This window comes from Tachyglossus aculeatus, chromosome 11 (genome assembly GCF_015852505.1).
Source record: "Tachyglossus aculeatus isolate mTacAcu1 chromosome 11, mTacAcu1.pri, whole genome shotgun sequence".
Taxonomy (NCBI): Eukaryota; Metazoa; Chordata; class Mammalia; order Monotremata; family Tachyglossidae; genus Tachyglossus; species Tachyglossus aculeatus.
This window is the reverse complement of record NC_052076.1, coordinates 62,913,151-62,921,874: the sequence shown is the minus strand read 5'-3', so window position 1 is coordinate 62,921,874 and position 8,724 is coordinate 62,913,151. Positions and strand designations below refer to the sequence as shown.

Genomic DNA, 8,724 nt, shown 5'->3' with positions numbered 1-8,724 from the left:
TATTGCACTCTTCCAAGTGCTTAATACAGTGCTCTGCACATACTGAGTGCTCAATAAATAACATTGATTTATTCCCCCTACTGAACCGAAATAGCTGCACTCTGAGTTTGGTGTATCAGGCATTTGGAGTTGGAAGAATGGAGGATAAAACAAAATGTGAATTTGGCATCAGAATAATTAAAACTAAGGGTTTTTTTGACCCTTGTCTGGCATAGGATCAGGCAGTCAAGGAAACCAATGGCTACTATCAGCATTGCCAGCAAATTGATTCCAAAAAGGAACCAGGTAATACAGCTATTCTCAACTCTGATCCTCCTGCTGCACATTTTCTAGCTCAGTTTCCTGTTTAGTTTCCTCTGTACCTAGAGTTTGTAGATTCCAGAGGAACTCTGTGGCATCCCTTGCTAGCCATTTGCTCATTCATTGAGAATAAGTAATAATTGATCCAAGCTGGGTTTTTAAGTGAACATTTTCCAAGGAAAACTTTTGGTTCCTGATTCAGTTGATCCTCTACCTACTTTTGAAGTTCTTTTGTGAAAGGAATTCATAACTTTTTTTTTTGACTCCTGTTACTATATCTCACTCTCTTTTCTGAACCAGATAGAGAAGATATTTTTTAACTCCACCGTTTTTCCTAGGGACACATTTTAGAAAAAGTAATGTGGGAATAGGAGCAGTGGGAATTTCTCAATGTCTTCAAACCCAAGCCCCTCTGAAATGTTTATTTACCTGCATTTTTCATATATACCTATTATTTTGACTTTGCTGGACTAACTGCTTTTTAAAAAATTGCTCCAGGTTTGTTTTGTGGCTTGTTAATTAAAAAAAGTTTATGTACAAAATTTTCAGTAGTTACATCTGTGTAGCCATGGAAGAAAAAAGATTTTGGCTCTAGGAACAGTACCTCAAGGTTGAATTTCACATTAGATGGTGAACCCCATGTGGGACAGGGACTAACTGATTATATTGTATCTACCCCAGTGCTTAGCATAGTGCTGGGCACATAGTAGCATTTAACAACTGTCACAATTGCTAATATTATTATGGCCACAGCCTGTTACCTTTCAGATAAAGACAAAAGGCCTCTATGCATTTTCACTACCTCCAGTGGCCTTTAGCTGAAGGATAATGGGTTGCTATATATAGGGCTGTGAAAAACCAAAGAAAATTACTCCTTTGTTTCCTCCAAATTGGAAAGCATTTCTTCCATTAAACTTAGATCTTGTGTTGTTGAGCACTAATAGCTGAATAATAGTAGCTACATCATCATATTGATCTAGTGATCCTTACTTAAGCAACCATCTCACTGAAGTCAGTAAGGAATGTGCATGGATTGGGGAAGGGAGGAGTTTCCAAAACTTTTTGGAAAACACCTACCACAAGTTGTGGATTTGGACTAGCGTGTTTTCATGCCATTAAGATCATCTCCAGCCTGTAAACTCCCCTCTAGACTGCAAGGTCCATTATGAGCAGGGAACAAGTCGCCCAACTCTATTATATTGTACTTGCCCTGAAAGCTTAGTACAGTGCAGTACAGTGCTTTGCACACGGTAAGCACTCAATAAATACCGTTGATTGATTGATACTTAAAGATTGGTTGAGAACCAGCTACTGTGAAGTCAAACACAAGAATTTATCCTATGGAGCATTCTATTCAGAAAACTTATCCTTCATCGAGGCCAGCCATTTTAATAAAGATAATTTGTCCATTAGAATCCAAAGGAGTCTGGAGCCAAAATCAATAAGGGTGTTTGAGCACTCCTAGAGTGTATTGTACTGTATCTTTGGGTTCATGAGATTTGTCAAGTTCCTGCCCCAAAGTAAGTTGTAAAATGTGTGGCAAGGCTTTGAGCACCTCTATCCAGCAAGCGAGGGCAAATTCTCAGAGCAGCAGGGAGCTTCTAGGGACAGAATGCTTGACTGCTTCTACAGATTCTTTCTCAATAATATTTCATATATCTGTTCTTTCCCTACCATTTTTATAATCATCAGCTGGCGACGTAACCTGTCGCAGCTACCAACCAAGTAGGGGTCACACCGACTGAAAGAAACTCACATTCTGTGGCCTGGACAGGATTTAGAAAAAAAGAAAAAATTCCTGTTGCCAAACCTCCTTTGGCACTCAAAGACCACTGGTGGTCTTTGGCTTTAGAGTATTTCAGAATTCCAGGCTTCCTACCAGGATTACACTCCAAAGCCCTTGCTGGGCACCTGATGAAATAGGGCCAAATTGACCTGTTTCCTCCTGAAAAAAGACCTAATTACTTTGTCTTCAGGATTGCTCCTACAGACTGCTTTCTGGTCCTCCTAGCTTCCATCTCTTCCACCTCCAATCACTCAACTGCAGGACTTTTCTTAATGTTGATTGAGTCAGTTCTCAAAAGCACCTAATGGTTCCCTATTTCCTTACTATTGGCTTAATGCTTCCTCATTCTTAACTGCCCTCATATGCAGCTCCACTCCAGCTCATGATTACTTCTCTAAGCTACTTAATTTCCTCATTACCCTCTATTCTCGACTCTGCTTCTGATTCATTCATTCAGTCGTATTTATTGAGCACTTACTGTGTGCAGAGCACTGTACTAAGCACTTGGGAAGTACAAGTTATTCTGATCAGTTATCATTCCATTCCTCCTTTCTGAAATGCCCTTTCCCTTCCATTTGACCCAATCACATTCTTTTACTCTATCAAAGATCTTCTGAAAACTCACTCATGTCACCCATCTGGCCTTAGTATTCATCTTTACAGCTAATACCATAATCAAGTATATATCTTACAACATCATGCATATATTTACAATTTGTAATTATGTACAGTACTCATGTCTACAGTGCTAATGTTATGTATGCATTTATTTTTATCCATACTCCTGCACTCTAATCTAATTTTGTGTTTGTCATCCTGTGTTTGTCTCCACCTTTATTTTTAAGCTTCTTAAGGGCAGTGACCTTGACTCTTTTTGTTCTTCTGCAAGTTCTCTCAGTGACTAATATAGTCCTTTGTGCACAGTCTTGTCTTATGCTGTCGAATCATCTCCGACCCATAGTGATGCCATGGACACATCTCTCCCAGAATGCCTCACCTTCATCTGCAATCATTCTGGTAGTGGATCCGTAGAATTTTCTTAGTAGAAATAGGGCAAGTAGTTTACCATTGCCTTTTTCCTCCCAGAAAACATGAGTCTCCACCCTTGACTCTCTCCCAGCCGCTGCTGCCCAGCACAGGAGAGTTTTGACATGTAACAGATCGCCTTCCACTCAATAGCCACTGCCCAAGCTAGGAAGAGAGCGGGTGTTCCTCTGCTTGACTCTTCCTCCCATAGCCGAGACTGGTAGAGTAATGGGAAACTCTCCAGGAGTGATCCTGAGAGGGGTTGTGCATAGTAGGTTCTAAGAAATGCTATTGATGTGATCTCACTGAGGCATGGAACACGGGACATGTCAGAGACATTTTTCAGTGGCTAGAAGCTGTACACTGTACACTCCCCCCTCACACCTCTGCCAGGATTGAGCCCACTGTTGTAGGGACTGTCTCTATATGTTGCCAACTTGTACTTCCCAAGCGCTTAGTACAGTGCTCTGCACACAGTAAGTGCTCAATAAATACGATTGATGATGATGATGATGATTGACAGTTTACAGATTCTGGGGCAAATGTATGAATGCCCTCTTGGTATCCCAACCCTGCTAGCTAAGTAAGAACTTTTGGGATCTCTATTGGATCATCCTAAAACTCAACAAGCCTTTTTGTGTACATCAGCTCCATGCCTTATTTGTTCTTCCAAAGAGAATAAATTATAACTCATAAGTGTGGTTAAAAGCCAGCATGAGCCCTTGGGCTCAGTATCCTAAGAAATCAGATTCAGCCCTAAATAAGTATGGCTCTGAGCAGATAAAGGTTTAATGTGACTTAATTCTGGCCCAAAGGAATGATTCCTTTTACCCTAGGCAGTGTTGCCAATGGTCATTAGATGTCTGAATGTCATAATATTAGGAAGGGCTGGTGAAATTTCTGGAGAGATAATAAGGATTTTGAATTAATCTGCAAGGTTGAACTTTCTCAGGTTAAGGTGCCACCTTACAAGTCAAAATTTTCCCTTCACATTTTTTTTCTTGGTTTGGAAATGGAATGCATCTTTGATAGATATGATTATTACTAGGTATTATGAAGCAGTGTTGCCTAGTGGGTAGATCACAGGCCTGCAAATCAGAAGGACCTGGGTTCTAATCCCAGCTCTGCCACTTGTCTGCTGTGTGAACTTGGGCAAGTCACTTAACTTCTCTGGGCCTCAGTTACCACATCTGTAAAATGGGGATTAAGACTGTGAGCCCCACATGGGACAGGGACTGTGTCCCACCCTATTTGCTTGTATCTACCCAAGTGCTTAATACAGTGCCTGGCACATAGTAAGTGCTTAACAAATTTCATTCAATCATATTTATTGAATGCTTACTGTGTGCACAGCACTTTACTAAGTGCTTGGGAAGTGCAAGTTGGTAACATATAGAGACGGTCCCTATCCAACAGAGGGCTCACAGTCTAGAAGGAGGAGACAGACAACAAAACAAAACATATAAACAAAATAAAATAAATAGAATAGTAAATATGTACAAGTAAAATAAATAGAGTAATAAATATGTACAAACATATATACAGGTGCTGTGGGGAGGTGAAGGAGGTAAGGCGGGGGGATGGGGAGGGGTAGGAGGGGGAGAGGAAGGAGAGGGCTCAGTCTGGGAAGGCCTCCTGGAGGAGGTGAGCTCTCAGTAGGGCTTTGAAGGGAGGAAGAGAGCTAGCTTGGTGGATGTGCAGAGGGAGGGCATTCCAGGCGAGCGGGGGGGACGTGGGCCAGGGGTCGATGGCAGGACAGGCGAGAGCGAGGCATAGTGAAGAGGTTAGCGGCAGAAGAGCGGAGGGTGCAGGCTGGGCTGTAGAAGGAAAGAAGGGAGGTGAAGTAGGAGGGGGCGAGGTGATGGACAGCCTTGAAGCCGAGAGTGAGGAGTTTTTGCCTGATGCATAGGTTGATTGGTAGCCACTGGAGATTTTTGAGAAGGGGAGTAACATGCCCAGAGCATTTCTGCACAAAGATGATCCGGGCAGCAGCGTGAAGTACAGATTGAAGTGGGGAGAGACAGGAGGATGGGAGATCAGAGAGAAGGCTGATGCAGTAATCCAATCGGGATAGGATGAGAGATTGAATGAGCAGTGTAGCGGTTTGGATGGAGAGGAAATGGCGGATTTTGGCGATGTTGCAGAGGTGAGACTGGATGCCTGATGCATAAGTTGATTGGTAGCCACAGGAGATTTTTGAGGAGGGGAGTAACTTGCCCAGAGCGCTTATGCACAAAGATGATCCGGGCAGCAGCGTGAAGTATAGATTGAAAAAATGCCATATATATGACATATAAAACACTATATATATATATATATATGCATAAATAGAGTGATCCCATGGTTATGAAAATGACACTACTGATGGGGAACTTTTATCAGTATGTGCAAATGTGCAGACAAGCTCACCCATATTTGTATCATCTATAATAATAATAATAATGATGATGGTATTTGTTAAGCACTTACTATGCACTAAGCACTGTTCTAAGTGCTGGGATAGATAAAAGGTCATCAGGCTGTCCCATTTGGGGCTCACAGTCTTCATCCCCACTTGACAGAAACTCCTCACCCTCAGCTTCAAGGCTCTCCATCACCTCGCCCCCTCCTACCTCACCTCCCTTCTCTCCTTCTACAGCCCACCCCGCACCCACCGCTCCTCTGCTGCTAATCTCCTCACCGTGCCTCGTTCTCGCCTGTCCCACCATCGACCCCTGGCCCATGTCATCCCCCGGGCCTGGAAAGGCCTCCCTCTGCCCATCCGCCAAGCTATCTCTCTTCCTCCCTTCAAGGCCCTACTGAGAGTTCACCTCCTCCAGGAGGCCTTCCCAGACTGAGCCCCTTCCTTCCTCTCCCCCTCGCCCCCCTCTCCATCCCCCCATCTTACCTCCTTCCATTCCCCACAGCACCTGTATATATGTATATATGTTTGTACATATTTATTACTCTATTTATTTATTTATTTATTTTACTTGTACATATCTATTCTATTTATTTTATTTTGTTAGTATGTTTGGTTTTGTTCTCTGTCTCCCCCTTTTAGACTGTGAGCCCACTGTTGGGTAGGGACTGTCTCTATATGTTGCCAACTTGTACTTCCCAAGCACTTAGTACAGTGCTCTGCACACAGTAAGCATTCAATAAATACGATTGATTGATTGATTGACAAATGAGGTAAGTGAGGCACAGAGAAGTTAACTGACATGGCCAAAGTCACACAGCTGATAAGTGCCGGAGCCCGAATTAGAACCCATGACCTCTGACTTCCAAATCCATGCTCTTTCCACTAAGCCACACAACTTCTCGTATATATGCATTTATTTATATGGTATTTATCAGAAAGAGAAAGGGCTGTTGTGAATAGTTTACATAGTCTGGCATTTCCCCATCCTTCTCCCCAAGCTCAGTGACCAATATCTTTCTCTGAATTTAGGAGACAACTGGCTTTAGAATAGGGGAAGCAATTTCTGTTCCTCAAAAAGTAATAATGGTGGTATTTGTTAAGTGCTTACTATGTGTGAAGCACTGTTCTAAGTGCTGGGGGGGATACAAGGTGATCAGGTTGTCCCACATGGGGCTCACGGTCTTAATCCCCATTTTACAGATGAGGTAACTGAGGCACAGAGAAGTTAAGTGGCTTGCCCAAGGTCACATAGCTGACAAGCGGTGAAGCCGGGATTTGAACCCATGGCCTCTGACTCCCAAGCCCGCGCTCTTTCCACTGAGCCATGCTGCTTCCCCATCAAAGTTGAGAGGTTAGTTAGGTCTTGGTACCAGGTAGTCCTCCAACCAAACAAAGCCACACTGATTGGAATCTATTGAATTTTAACAGATGGCCAGAGAAAACCCCTCCATGACCATCCCATGCCAGGATTTACTAGTTCTTATCTTGTCTTATGCTGTCGAGTCGTTTCCAACCCATAGCAACACCGTGGACACATCTCTCCCAGAACGCCCCACCTCCATCTGCAGGCATTCTGGTAGTGCATCCCTAGAGTTTTCTTGGTAAAAATACAGAAATGGTTTACCACTGCCTTCTTCCATGCGGTAAACTTGAGTCTCCACCCTTGACTCTCCCATGCTGCTGCTGCCCAGCACGGAAGAGTTTTGATTTGTATCAGATTGCCTTCCACTCACTAGCCACTGGCCAAACTAGGAATGGAATGGATAGACCTCTGCTTGGCTCTCCCTCACATAATCGAGACTGGTAGAATACTGGAAACTCTCCAGGTGTGACCCTGAGAGGGGTTACTAACTTACCTAGAAGTGTCTTATTTAAATCTATCATGCTTCAGTTTCACCTTCTTGTTAATGAATAAAAAAAAGATGATTATCAAATGTGGCATGTATTAATCATTTACTATGTACCAAGCCCTGAACTAAGTACTGTGGTTGATATAAGATAATCAAATCAGATCCAGATCCTGTTCCACATGGGGCTCACTGTCTAAGTGGAGGGTGAACAGTTATTGAGTCCTCATTTTCTAGACAAGGAAACTGAGTGACAGAGAAGTTAGTGACTTGTCTAAGGTCACACAGCCAGCAAGTGGCAGAGTTGGGATTAGAACTCAGCTCTTCTGTCTCCCAGCCCTGTGTTCTTCCCACTAGGCCACAGTTCTTCTTATTCCATCTTTTAAGGTGGTTCATCACCTGCTTCTTTATAATAAACCTCCATATTCTCGGGCTTTATAGTCACTCATTTTTTTCCCCTTTCTCCAATCTCAAATAACCTGATTCTTTATGCTTTCCTTTGAGACCCCATTGCCAGCTTTTTAGCTCTAACTGTGCCAGCAGGAATGCTTGTTAGGAATGAGGGTGACATTTTCCAAGGCTCAAGACTTGGTTTAGACAAATACTCAGAAGGTTTTCCAAATAGTCGCACTAGCCAAAATTCTGGGACGGATTTAATGGAGCTGGATACCTTATGAGACAGAGCTTTCTGGTGAGTCTGTTAATGCTTTCTGCATTCCCAAAGCCAGCCCCATCCTAAGATTAGACATATATTTAAGCTTAGCACAACAGGCCACAGGTTGGTTCTACCAACTCTGTTTTACATTTTGGGTAGATTTTCCTACTTCCACTTCCTTTAGGGCAGTTCTTCAGAAATGCTGGAAGTTCCTGGAACCATTTCAGGTATCCCCTCTTTCACAGCTCAGGCCCTGGACTGGAGCTCATCATGCCTCTTTCTCATCTTTCTCACCATCAACCTCTTTGTCATGCTCTTCCTCCTGTCTAGAACTCCTTCCCACTTCATATCACTCGCCCCATCGTCAAAGTCCTATTGCAATCCTATTTCCTCTAAGGAGCCTTCCTTTACTAAATTCCCATATTCCCCCTCCAATTCTTCCTCCCTTCTGCATTGTTTATGCAATGGAGTCTGTACTCACTAAACACTTAGATACTTACCACCCACTTCTCTCACAGCATTTATCTACAAATCCTTTTACTACACTGATTCCCCTATCTGTAATTTTTTTTATTGTCTCTCTTCCCCACTACAGTGTATACTCCTCTAGGGCAAGGATCAAGTCTACCAACTCCATAGAACTGTACTCTCCCAAGTGCTTAGTACAGTGTTCTACACAGAGTAAGCACTCAATAAATGCCATTGA

General features: G+C 43.0%; 1 protein-coding gene and 1 non-coding gene across 6 annotated transcripts in view; one reads left to right on the top strand and one right to left on the bottom strand.

The window, feature by feature from the left end:
• Positions 1 to 8,724, top strand: part of LOC119934279 (zinc finger protein 536-like) — a 358,396-nt gene that overhangs the window by 170,810 nt on the left and 178,862 nt on the right. The gene's annotated exons all lie outside the window — the stretch shown is intronic.
• On the bottom strand, positions 7,223 to 7,360 carry LOC119935269. Its single transcript, XR_005453155.1, has one exon. It is a non-coding gene; the product is annotated as a small nucleolar RNA SNORA7 (small nucleolar RNA).